This window comes from Ambystoma mexicanum, chromosome 2q, assembly GCF_040938575.1.
Source record: "Ambystoma mexicanum isolate Mex_15411 chromosome 2q, UKY_AmexF1_1, whole genome shotgun sequence".
Taxonomy (NCBI): domain Eukaryota; kingdom Metazoa; phylum Chordata; class Amphibia; order Caudata; family Ambystomatidae; genus Ambystoma; species Ambystoma mexicanum.
Window position 1 is genome coordinate 1,418,287,155 of NC_090924.1, and position 13,524 is coordinate 1,418,300,678.

The 13,524-nt window shown below is 44.9% G+C and overlaps 1 protein-coding gene across 2 annotated transcripts in view; it reads right to left on the reverse strand.

The window, feature by feature from the left end:
* The window catches only part of PRR15 (proline rich 15), a 116,855-nt gene extending 104,641 nt beyond the window's left edge, over nt 1–12,214 (reverse strand). Inside the window, exon 1 of one of the 2 annotated variants that reach the window (XM_069648927.1) lies at nt 11,901–12,214. The gene's annotated coding sequence lies outside the window, so the exon portion shown is untranslated. The remainder of the gene's footprint in view (nt 1–11,900) is intronic. The other variant, XM_069648928.1, reaches the window with a different exon arrangement.
* Nucleotides 12,215–13,524: the final 1,310 nt, after the last annotated feature.

Sequence of the window (13,524 nt, forward strand, 5' to 3'; positions counted from 1 at the left end):
CCTATGGCAACAATAAATTACTAGTTAAACGTTTAATCCAGCCGGCCATAGTTCCGGTTTTGACTACTTGCTCGGTGGCAACCATGTACAGAGCCGGATTCGCAGATCCCTCAATCCGTAGGGACATTGCCCCTAGAGAGTAATTTGATTTTTAAAACAATTGCACAAGTCACCAAAATCATTCATGAAAGTGACTCAAATCGTGATAGACTAAAATTGCACCAAGATACAAACACTGCCTTGCAGAGTGAAGCCCTTGGTTTAAAATCAATTATCCAGGGGCTGATGAAATCGCCATAAGTTGCTTATACTAAATGATAGACGCAGTACTAAATGTTGTGTGACCTCGCAGTCAAAGTTGTCAAAAAATGAGCCCAATATTACAAACAAAAAAGGCTCAAAGACGCGGCCGTTCATAAAGAAGTTGAATGTACCAACCAAAAACTCTATAGCGACTGCTCAAGCCATATCCAAGAAATATCAGCTAATGAATTCCAATAAAGCAAGTAGAGTAGAGGGTGACCCTTCTGGTCGGCCCTCGCTGTATGCACTTCTAGATTATTTAGTCAGGGAGGTAAGTCTGAAACAAACTCTTGAAAGTGCTAAAGTGGTTACACCTCAACCTGCTGTGCCAGTTAAATGTCCTGGTTACGAAGATGTGAGTTCACCTTTTAATCTTAGAGATTACCACTGGCAAGATATAAGAAAAGCAGTCGATGCTTATATGAGCAGACAGTTAGCTCCATCTACCTCTAATGATGCCGGTACTGTGCTGAGAATTCCAGCTAAGTGCAACACTAAAAGGGTTTCATTCAAAGATAAAAGAACAAATGAGTCTCAACAGCCGGTTTTGGTACCAACAAGTTGAAACCTGTGGGTAACAGACCACAACCCCAAAAAAATAACAGAAGCGATGACAGTTGATGGGGGTTCCAATCAGTAGAAACATGATTCATCCTGGCATGTAGAAAAAGACACTCCTACCGTATTAGACGGTAAAAACGCTCTGGTAGCTCAGGTCGCACCTGAAATTATTCAAATAATACAAGCCGCCATGGGCACTAAATCTAATTCAGTTATAGCCCCTGTTACTTTAGAGCACCCTGTTAAATTGGCAAGTAGTGGCCCTCTTGAAAGTCAGAACAAGAAGTATCCGGCCAATTTCTCATTGAAGTTGGCGTGTAAGCAAAGACCCTCTGTACAATATGATCTGAACGGGTAGTCTATTTTGGCCATCTTCTCCGATATACCGACGTTGGAAGATATTACTTCCACCGACTTGGTACTGGTGGAATTTCCAATGAAATCTAATCTACAGAGTGTTCGAATTTGGATGAATTCCAGGTTTGTCCAAAATACCATCTGGCTGGCAAAAAAGGAACTCTTAATTCTAGGCTTTGTTCTCAGCACAGAACCAAGAGTTGGTAGCGAGATGAGATTAAAAAATCATTACCAACCTAGAAATCTATGCTCCAACTCTGTGGTATCTAAATCAAGCACCTCACTGTGTCACGCGGCTGACTGCTCTTGCAGTAAGCTCAGTAATTGATCTTAGCTAGAACAGATCCCAAAATATCGAAACATTACGTTGCTAAGTTGGAATTCGAGAGGATTCTCCCATTTGATAAATAAGAACGACAGTCACTTGATTCAATATGATATACTAATGCTTCAAGAAACTTGGTTAATGTCTGTCCCAGTGTGGGACAATTAGGACTTATTTCTAAACCCAGCAGTCAAGGCATCACAAGGCAGGCCTTCATCTTGTTTTCTTATAGCCATCAAAAAAGAACAGGGTACATGTGCAGAAGAATGGGCAACGCCGAATGAATTCTTGCAGTTGGTCAAAATGAAAATACACAATGACACGTATGGCCTTATTAACATATATTGGAATCCGGTGGGAATGTCGGATGGTAGCTTTATAAGAACATTTGGCGAATTATTCAATCTTATAGCAATGGATACAACAGTCTCCCGAATTAGAATTGCGGGAGACTTTACCCTTGAGTGTACTATTGAACATGCCTCAAAAAATAAACCTAGATTAACAAAATGGTTAACTTTTGCATCCAAGCATAATTTGATTTGATTAAATGGAGCATTTCCGTCCGACATTCCCCCACGACCCACCTGGCAGCGTGGTAGTAGCTGCTCAACTATCGATTATATCTACATGAACATGCATATGTTCCACAGCACTACCAAGTTTTGCATTCTGGATAATAAGCACAGTGATCATAATCAACTTGTAATGCAATGGTCGAGTGTGAACTCTATTGTAACCACCCAGATGAATCTTTTGCATGATAAGTTAATGGTTAATAATAGGGGCAACCGCCTATGATGGTCTGTTAAGTCGTTAACCTCCTTGAATGAGCATTTGGCCATACAATGCAATGATGATCTAGCTGTTCTACTTGAAACCCAGCCTGTTTATTCGGATATGCTACAACATTTTCAATGCATAAGTATAGAGGTAGGATTTGTGATCAAACCTTACGACCGAAACTACATGTGTATGATGCGGCTACTGGAGATAGGAAGATTGAATTTCGCCAGCAAAAGAGAAGCCCTTCAAATGTCACCCACGAAGAGAGCCCTGTGCTTAGTATTTATCAAGACCAAATACAAAAACTTGCTTAAAGCGACTAAAGCCAAAAGATATCAGCTCGACGGTGAAAGTTTGCCGTCATCAATTCACTCAAAGAGCATGGCTGATACTTGGTCTCTCTTAAATCAAACAGTGTATCATACACAGGCCATTGTACAAGCTAATAATGTTACTGAACAGGATTGGAGTACTATTTCTTAGACCTCTATGCAGCTCCGTTAAATAATGTTGCTATTATAAATCAATGTTGGGGAACTTTCCATCAGAAATTTGACCTAGAGGATATCAAATTTTACATAAGTAAAATCAGTAAGTCAGGAGCTTGTGGACCAGACAGTCCATCTAATAGGACATTTAAAAAACATCCAGAGCTATGGTCCAACATACTATTTAACATATTTACGTGAGTTAATGTATCACAAACTATTCCTGCATCATGGAAACACTCGATAATAGTGCCCATCTACAAAAAAGGGGACTGTTCTCAACCAGCCAGTTACAGACCAATAGCTTTATTAGATGCCCCGGGAAAAATCTTTCCTAGACTAGTTATAAGGGACTTTAATGAATGGACCTCTGTGAACCAACTTTGTGACCCGTTTCAAATGGGATTTGTAGCAGGGCTGGGTACCAGCCCGAATTTGATGGTTTTGAATATGTTAAAATCAAAATATGCCATCAAAAACCGAAATCTTTATATAGCATACATACATTTCCTTTCTGCTTTTGACTATTGATCGCCAAATTTTATATTGCAAACTTACCCAGCATAATTGTCCCATCTCTATATCTTCTTTGATTATGAGACTCCATTCCAACACTTCATTGCAAGTTAGGTTAACATTATCTGGAAAACTATCTGCAATTCTTCATACATCGAGGTGTAAAGCAAGGATGCATACTAGCATAAACAATCTTCATTTTTTTCTTGCTTGATCTAGGTGATGAATTGCGGTCTGGGCATTGTGATTCTCCCAAATTAGAGAAACACACAATTTTGCATTTACTGTATGCTGACGATCTTTATCTCAAACTCCAACGGGTCTTCAACTCTTGCTTAATAAATTGGATCAGTATGTAACCAGCAACAACTTGATCAAAAACACAGATCATGGTGTGCCGACCTCATAAAAATACCAAAATAAAATCGGTTTGGTACCTTCAACAAATGCCTAGTTAAAGTTCATCCATACAAATATTTGGGAGTAAGCATTGTGGACTTATCTAACAAAGCTATTGAATTAGATATGTATAACAAATTACAGTCCTTAATATGTCAAGCAAAAGTATTAAAGGGCAAGTTTGGGAAATTCACTCTAACGCACATTATGACATTTCATCAACAGAAGGTGATTCATAAATTATTGTACGGGATTGACTCCTTTTTGCTTACAAATATTAACTGTCAAAATTTTGAAGCTCAATATTGGAAACCACTATTGAATTTACCAGCATCTGTCCCATCACCATTGATTAGGCATGAACATGGTCTGCTCTCATTTGAAGTACAAATAAAATGGAGAATGGCTGCCTTAGTCAGGAAATGTATTTTAGGTTTATCTTCAACCAATTTATTGGGAATTATGGCTGAACACCTAATGGCAGGGGACCAGACATTCACCAAAATGTGGTGTGATTATATACTACAAGCAATAGCTGATGCCCCTATATCAACCCATTTTACATAAGCGTTTTTGTATATTGGCAGATTATCTCATCAAGTGTCCTGTGCCTAGATTGCGCAATCAATATCTCAGGTTCAGGCTGAATCGTTGGCCAACAAGGGAGATTTTGGTGAGAAGGAAACTAATATCGAAAGAACTACATTTTTGTCGATTTTGTGAAAATAAGGCTTCGAAAGAAACGCTAGAACATTGTTTAACGGTTTTAGGAGTATTCATTTTAAAAAAGAATGTGCTTTGCTGTATGGTAATGTGGAAACGTGCGTGACATGGCAACATCTTTTTAATAATGTTAAACTAACAGTTTGTATATTGATTGTCCAATTTTTTTATGCAATATTTCCTGAAAAAAGCTAAGTGGTCCTGATGCCCATTCAAAAAAATTGCTGTGTAGTATGATCTGGTTTGAAAACTGGAGTCTTGTTCTAAATTAACATGTTGCCATTTATGAGAATGTAGTTAAATTGGATTTCTTTTTAATCATCTTATTTGACATGCATTTTATTTGATATATTTCTTTTATTTTTTATATTTGATTTCTTGATATGTGTTAAATTAAATTGTAAAAGTTGATAACACGCTGTAATTTAATGAGTAGTAAAACAACGGCTACATACCATGTAAATATCTTTGAACGCTTATTAAAATGTGCAGCTCAATGTACAGAGGTCTTTATGTCTGCTTAACGTAACAAGTGTTCAAACAACGTTTTACGCACCTCTCATGCCCCTTACTGAACTCTACATACGTGTCCAGAAGCTCCTATGTAGTCTGCTCACCTGGTACACTGCCTTCTCATAAATGATCCCTCCTCCTATAGAATTCAGTGGCGGAGAGATTTAACAAATCCATGGGATGAACAGAGAGCAGGTCATAACAAAGATGGCACCTAAAGAAATGCTTAAACATCACCCCCCTTGCCCTCTGTTTGGCAACCACATTCAACGAGTGGCTGGCTCCCACCCTGCCAACTCCTCCGTCGATCCTCCAGTGGCATTAATTTAGCCGCTATGGCAGCTCTCATGTGCCCTTACATTATCTAAATATATGGCAACTTGTGAGGGTGGTGGGGGGGGGTTGAGGAGAGAATTTCAGAGAGCACAGGTGGGTCTCCCGGTCCTCAAAAAAAATGTAATGCAATCGTACCAGCAGCCTGTAAACGTCCATTTTCTTTGTTTTGTTTTTTTAAATCAAGGCATGTCATCATGTCATTGTTGGTTGAGAGACTGCCTTTATGCAATGTGGAGTCTATGAACTCAAAACCTCACAGCTCTAGGAATCAGTCATTGGGAATGGTTATTGTGGTGCCACTAGTTTTGAAAATGGCTACAGAAAAATGTTACAATCTATGCCTTTTTGACCTGTATTTCAGGTTGATGAAGTCTAGCGCGACATGCAGAATCCCAGAAAGGGAGAGAAAATTAATCTCACCATCCTCAGTTCTTCTTGTTCTAAATTAAGTCCACCCTATTGAAGAGTCTCATTTAATCCATTCTCAGAGGTGAGCTCTTAAAGGGATGTGTTATAAGTGCCAAGATGATTTATAATGCACACCAATACACACACACACACACACACACACACACACACACCCCCCCACACTTCTGTTACAGGGCCTATTGATAAAAATTGAGCAGTGAACCTCCAAATATTCTAAATATTACATCATCAAGAGAGGCATGTAATGATCTTCCTAACACTTGGGTATCAAGACTATATATTGTTCTCTGTATTTTACACAGATTTACACAAATGGATCCCAGCTAAGATTGGCGTACCTAATGATGTGGACCTTAGATGTCAATATACTCTTTTCTTAACCTCTGGCGAGCTAATATGGTGACACAACCTCACTGCCTGTATATTAAGTAACATTATGGTAGTCGGATTCATGGTATAAGATTGAACGTAAAATGTAGAGAGACTAACGGTACGTCTCTTTAAAAATGTAGGTATCCCTGTGAAGAAACAACATTTATAGAATACGCCCTGAATAATACATGGCTGACATTTCTAGAACAAATATGAGAATCTAAAAAGGTCCTGATGAAGGTGCAATAAAACAACTCACCGAAACATCATGGTGACATTGACAGATTATGCCCTACATGGTTTAGAGATGTTATGATCTCAACGGGGAACAGATGTTTAATACTTGTGTAATTGAATTGTAATAAAATGTGTGTACGTTTATGTATTTACTTGAAGCACTAGCACTTTATTGGTGTATTCTGGATCAAGCTCACGGTTGCACTTTGATGTATATTGGATAGATATATATATATATATTGTACTTGTTGGATTAATTTATTTAGTGTTAAAATCAATAAAAGTGATTCTATGTATGTTTAGAAATATTTTGACTGATTGCATTGTGTAAAACAGCAGGAACCTTTTTGTAGAATCTAGGAAGGTAGAGCAAAAAGTAAAAGCTAACTAGAGAATATTTGAAGGGATATATATATATATATATATATATATATATATATATATATATATATATATATATATATATATATATATACACACAAACTTATCAAATGAAACCAGAGGACCTACAATGTAACAAAGCTCACGAAAACAAAGCTTTCCAAGCATGAAGAGTACTGCATTTGTAAAAAGAAAAGTTACCCCAAACCCCATAACCCTTTCCATTTACAGAATTTAATGTTTTGAGAAATATTACAGCGAGACACTTTTGAGAATAAAACAACCTTGGTTTCAATCAGACTATTTTCAGAATTCGATTGAATTGACAACCGCCATTCAAGTCAAGAGGTTTTTGAGAAAAGAAATACCACTTCAACTTTATTACGCTCACCAAGAAGAGAATGAGGCATCATTTGTGTCTCGATACATTTACCGCATAATGGCCAACAGGAAAACACTGGGTACACATGATCTGAAATTAAGGGCGTATGTTCTTAAAAGATAAAATCCATGTACTTCCTCTGCTCCCACATGAATGCACTGATGTCGTTTTTTGCTTCTCATCAGGATTTTGGCTTGAATGAGAAGCAGGAACGCAACTACAATGTCTTCACAGTTCTGTTGTAATCACATGTGTGTGTGCATCATTTGATGGATAGGATTTTTTTAGTTAATTATTACACATTTTCCAAGTCACAACATCTAGACCGGTCCATTTATTTCATTTGGTTATATGCCCAAACACTGGGGTACCACACCGTAGGTTTACAAGAATACTTGATACATATTGGCATATTTGTTAACGTACAGACATTGTTTCTTTGGGCGATTTACACAAAATCATGAACATAATGCTCCATAGCTAAGCAAGGCTACATCGAAGGCGTAGTAGTACATGTTTACAATCTTACAATTTGGGAGTACTTTCACAGTTGGTTGTTGCATTGGAGGTTATGAGGCTTATTTAGAATTTATTAAACGACCAAGTTTTGAGGACTTTTTTGAATTTCGGGAGGATGGCTCATTTGAGAGGGAGGCTACTTCAGCATGTCTCACTTCTGCATAACCACTATTACTTCCTGAGCCCAGTCCCAGGAGTATGGTACAGGGAACACACGAGCCTTGGAGAAAGCACTGCACAAGGCTGTTACATAGACTATAGATGATACACACCTCAATGGTAGCACTACATAATATCCACAACAGATATGGCCGTTGGGTTCGCTATAGGCAATATTTTTGTTGGGGATATTATGTAGGAGCAGGAGTTGCGGGGGTGTCCCCCGCAGGGTCCATGTGTGAATTTCACATGAAACCATCTGAACCCAAAACTAACAGTATTGCCCTATGTCACTTTGGTCTATATTATTAATTGAAATCCTTCACTCAGCTTTTGCGAACTAGCGCGCAGTAATATGAGGGTACATTCTAACAATTTAACCATAGAGTGACCCAATGTAAAACATTCATATCCATTTACGTGATTCACAGGCAGCACTTAACTCATCACCCCACCCCTGACCGCACATGTATCCATTCTTCTCCTTTATCTTAAATCTCACCGTATGCTGTGTGTTCGCCTAACCTGCTCCAGCTTTCCCAACTCCTCTGACACCACCATTTATTTTACCCCCAACAGACCACAGTGAAGATATCCTTGGTGGGGGCACAATACAACACTCCCTAGAAAGGCCTCTGTACTGTGTGGTGGCGGCAATCGGGCACAGTACAAACGTTTACTAGCACAAAATTACAAGCAAACTATAGAATAAATTCAATGTTGGAAACGTGAGGTGTTCTGGCTCACCCCATTCTGGGGGTGCAGGACAATCACAGAGTACATAAACAACTCCTTGACACACTGACGTGCAGTCTACAATGGAGACAGGGTCACAGCGCACCAACCGGCAACCATACAGTAGACCTACCAATTCACAAGCAGGCTGCGAGCACAGGGCAAGCAGTGAGAAGTCATACAAGCCAACCATTTTATTTATTTATTTATTTATTTGCATTTTTAAAGCACTCACACAGCCTGCGGGCATCGAGGCGCTGTTACAGGAATTGTTTTTCTTTATTTTTAGTTGCATATTTATAACGCGCTTAAGTACCCAGAGGTTTCTAAGCACAGAGCAGTGGAATCTAACCTGTATTGCTTCGTGTCAACTTGCTTCCAAGGCGAGCACGTTGCCGCTGAGCTACCCTCCCAGGACAAGCCAAGCATCATGCTGGCTGCAGGTGAAGCATGGAGGATGCAGAGAGCAATGCATGAGCTTGCCCGTGGTGGGTACGTAGACCAACACATGATCATTGCATGTACACCCCGTTTCACCTGCACTCATTACCCTGCACAGCATGGAGGTCGATGCTCAGTGACACGTCTAGCATCTAACCATATACAGAGGTGGATGCAACCAAACGAACGTGTGCATCTGCTCATGGTCCTGTTGGGAGGGCAGGTCAGCCATAGTAAAGGTATATATACCCATCATTCCAGAAATGATCTAGGAACCATACACAATCAAGCATTACATCTGTGGAAACCGAACACCCAACCCAGTGCATTAAACGGGGGGCACCAATGCTTTCCCCTCCCCGTCCCCCCTGCCTCCCCTCCGCATCACCCACCCCCCACCCCGCCCCCAAGAGGATCGTCAGCCATAAACCAAAGATGGGTTACAAACAATGCAGGCAAGGCATGCACTTGCACCAAGGCCCTAATGTAGGCATTCACCATGAACAGGGAGATGTCACGCATCAGCCATTACCTCTTCCATCTTGCGGTTCCACCTCCCAGGATGCCTGCTTACCTATCTTATCTCCTGTGCCACATTCTCAGTTTGACTGTTCAGGTGACCTCTTGCGCCCAAGCAGACACCCCTCCTTCACATTTTCTCCTAGGTATTCCTGGTCTCTGGCCTCACAACCAAGATGCCAACTAAGCGCCTCGTTGTGTCGCGGCTCCCAGCAACCCCTCACCTAGCGAAGGCCTTCTCCACTGGCAGAATTCTTATAGGCATACCATGTTTCCTGGACCTTGGCTTTGGTCTCCCAAAGCAAGTCATGTGCCCCTATTTCTTGAGGTCTGGGTCTCCTTAGTATCATTCCACAGTAGTGACCCCACTTAGTGGACTTCCCCTGTGCCCATACATCTCTTGTGTATCTGCCTTCTAGTCTGCCTCCGCGCTTCCCTCCCCCATGCAACTCCTCCCTCTCCCCTTGAAGATCAATTGTGCCAGCTCTCCCCTCCCTCTCAGATCCTCGCCTGTGTCTACTCCCCTCCCCCTTGCATCTCTTCACCCGTGCCGGTATGTCGCTCCCTGCAGTCCCTCTTTAGTGCCCCCCGCCCCCCGCTACAGCCCCTCACATGTGCCTCCTCTCTAACACACCTGCATCCCCTCACTGGTGCCCTCTTACTTACCCTCACCTGTGCCTCCCCTCTCTCCCCCTGCAGCCCCTCAACTGGGCTTCCTTTCTCCACCTGCAGCCCCTCACCCGTGCCTCCTCTCTCCCTGCAGCCCCTTACCCGTGCCTCCTATCTCTCTCCCTACAGCCACTTTATCCGTGCCTCCTATCTCTCTCCCTGCAGACTCTCACCCGTGCCTCCTATCTCTCTCCCTGCAGACTCTCACCCGTGCCTCCTATCTCTCTCCCTGCAGACTCTTACCCGTGCCTCCTATCTCTCTCCCTGCAGACTCTTACCCGTGCCTCCTATCTCTTTCCCTGCAATAGTTACCCATTATGTACGTTGCTGCCCTTTAAGTTTCAGCAAAGTGGCCAGGAGTTAGAATAAAAAATGGAAGTTTGAAGGCGGAGGAGATTGTGCTTAAGGGAGATATAAATATCGTAACAATCAATGACAAAGCAAACAGTTTTTACATGTTTAGTGAAAAGGGTGTCTTTGTAGGTATATAGATCACATGTCCTATGCCCTCCTATAACCCCCACATCTGCCCCCCCTCCTCTTATCCCCCTGAACACTCCCAAGTCTGCGCTTCCCAACTAGCCTCCTGGAGTCTCTCTCCCCTCCACCTCCCATCTGTGCCTCATTCTTCTCCTCCTGTAGCCCTCCTCCCCATATGCCCCTGAACGCTCCCAAGCCTGCACTTCCCACCTAGACCCCTGGACTTCCCCTCCACCCCCATCTGTGCCTCATCCTTCTCCTCCTGCAGCCCTTCTCCCCATCTGTGCCTCCTGCAACCTCCTCTCTCCCGCCTGCAGCTCCCCATCTTGCCTCCTCTCTCCCCCTGCAGTTCCCCATCTTGCCTCCTCTCTCCCCCCTGCAGCTCCCCATCTTGCTTCCTCTCTCCCCCTGCAGTTCCCCATCTTGCCTCCTCTCTCCCCCCTGCAGTTCCCCTCTCTTCCCCCTGCAGTTCCCCATCTTGCTTCCTCTCTCCCTGCAGTTCCCCATCTTGCCACCTCTCTCCCCCTGCAGTTCCCCATCTTGCCTCTGTCCCCCCTGCAGTTCACCATCCTGCCTCCTCTCTCCCCCTTGCAGTTCCCCATCTTGACTCCTCTCTCCCCCCTGCAGTTCCCCATCTTGACTCCTCTCTCTCTCCCCTGCAGCTCCCCATCTTACCTCCTCTCTCTCTCACCTGCAGCTCCCCATCTTGCCTCCTCTCTCCCCCTGCAGCTCCCCCTCGCTCTCTCCCCTGCAGCTCCCCATCTTGCCTCCTCTCTCTCTCCCCTGCAGCTCCCCATGTTGCCTCCTCTCTCTCTCCCCTGCAGCTCCCCATCTTACCTCCTCTCTCCCCCTGCAGCTCCCCGTGTTGCCTCCTCTCTCCCCCTGCAGCTACCCATGTTGCCTCCTCTCTCTCCCCTGCAGCTCCCCATCTTGCCTCCTCTCTCTCCTCTGCAGCTCCCCATCTTGCCTCCTCTCTCTCCTCTGCAGCTCCCCATCTTGCCTCCTCTCTCCCCCCTGCAGCTCCCCCTCTTGCCTCCTCTCTCCCCTGTAGCTCCCCATCTTGCCTCCTCTCTCCCCCGTGCAGCCCCCACACGCCCCGCCTCCTGAAAGCACTCACCTATGCCCCTGCATCTCTGCCTGCAGTCTTTCACCTGTGCCTCCCCCTCTTCCTTCGTATCCTTGCCTCTCCTCCTGCTTCCCCATTAGCCCCTCGCAGTTACCTGCTTTCTACTCCCCTCCTCATCCTTCTCTCTCCCCTGCAGCGCCTCACCTGTGGCGGCTCCTCTCCGCAGCACTGTCCCCAGTGACAGCTCTCCACCTCGGGAGTCCCCGTGAGGCGCTGCCAGTGACGGAGCAGCGGGACCGATACTGGGGCACCTGCGGCAGGTGCACTGACAGGGCCAGCGGTGGCCCCGCCCCCACCTGGGGCGCGTCCCCGCATCGACGTCACACCTAGTCCCAGAGATAGACCTGGGCACGTCCACTTGGACTCTTTGGGGGGTGTTGGGCTAATAAAGAACACTACATACTCCTCCGCTGACCAACTGGAGTTTTTCTCTTCTGTTGGATGATGGAATTATTCATCCAAATTATAGATGTGTTCGTCGCCCCCCACCCTTTTGCCGTCTTCATGGTTTCCCTCCCCCTCGCCCATGTTACACACCCCTATGCACCCTGCACCGCGCGGGCACCTTTTTCTCAACCTGTTCCCTTGACCCCAGGTGAGCAGAGGGATAGACCGGGCAAGCCCCGCCCACCGGCTGCCTGATTGGACGGAGCTTGTTGACAGTCGTTTGCAACGGCGCCGGATTGGCTGGAAGTTTGAAAGGCGAGACTGGGCCCGGCGAGGCCTCTGCTCAGTTTGAGGAAAGCCTGCCAGCTGGCGGGTGCCAACATCAGGTGATGCCAACACTGCCCTCTTCTCATTCCCCAGAAACAAACCGAGGCGCACGTGCCTGCGTGTTTTACACAAAACGAGGTCTTTCCCATTACATTCTGAAAGTGGTGCATTCTGGCAGTTCTTTTTTTTTTTTTATCTTGACGCACATTCAAAACTACAACAACTAAGGGGGTAATTCATAGATTTCAGCGCAGAGGCAGCGCACGCGAGCAGCACAGAGATGGAGCGTGCGCCAGCCGTGTGCGCTAAACAGCATTCTGGCGCACTGCGTATTTATGGAATTCCCAATTCATTTTGAGTGCTGGCGCAGAGAATATCCCGCAGCGCCAGTTACGCCCCCAAGAACGCCCCTTGCACAAGGAAAAGGCATTGAAATCCCCAATGCAGCGCAAAGGGCCTGCACCAGCTTACAGGGCGGTACACTGTAATCGCTTGAAAATACTATGCGCACCCCACTCACGGCACCCAAAAGCGTGAAAATGTACTGGCGCACCCCTCGAAATACGCGTACCCTGCTCGCGCCAGGTAAATTGCGTAGAAAAAGCACATCCCTGTGGCGTGGGCTGCCTGTGGCATGGGGAGGGTGAGTGGGCTGCCTGTTGGGCCTGGCCAGGGTGGATGGGGTGCCTGCGTGTATTTCGGGGGTGCGCAGGGAGTTTCACACATGATAGGCCTTGGTCGAGAGCGGGCTACATGTATTTCAGGGAAGTTTCACATGCGATAGGGCTTGTGCAAGTGGGGTATGTGTATTTGGGGGTACGTGGGGAGTTTCACACGCAATAGGGCTTGTGCGAGCGGGGTATGTGTATTTGTGGGTTCTCGGGGAGTTTCACACATGATAGGGCTTGTGCGAGCGGGGTACGTGTATTCTGAAGGGTGCGCAGGGAGTTTTACATGCGATAGGCCTTGTGCATGCGGGGTACATGTATCTTGGGGGTGCATGGGAAGTTTCACACGCGATACTCCAGGCGAGAGCGGGGTACGTGTATTTCGT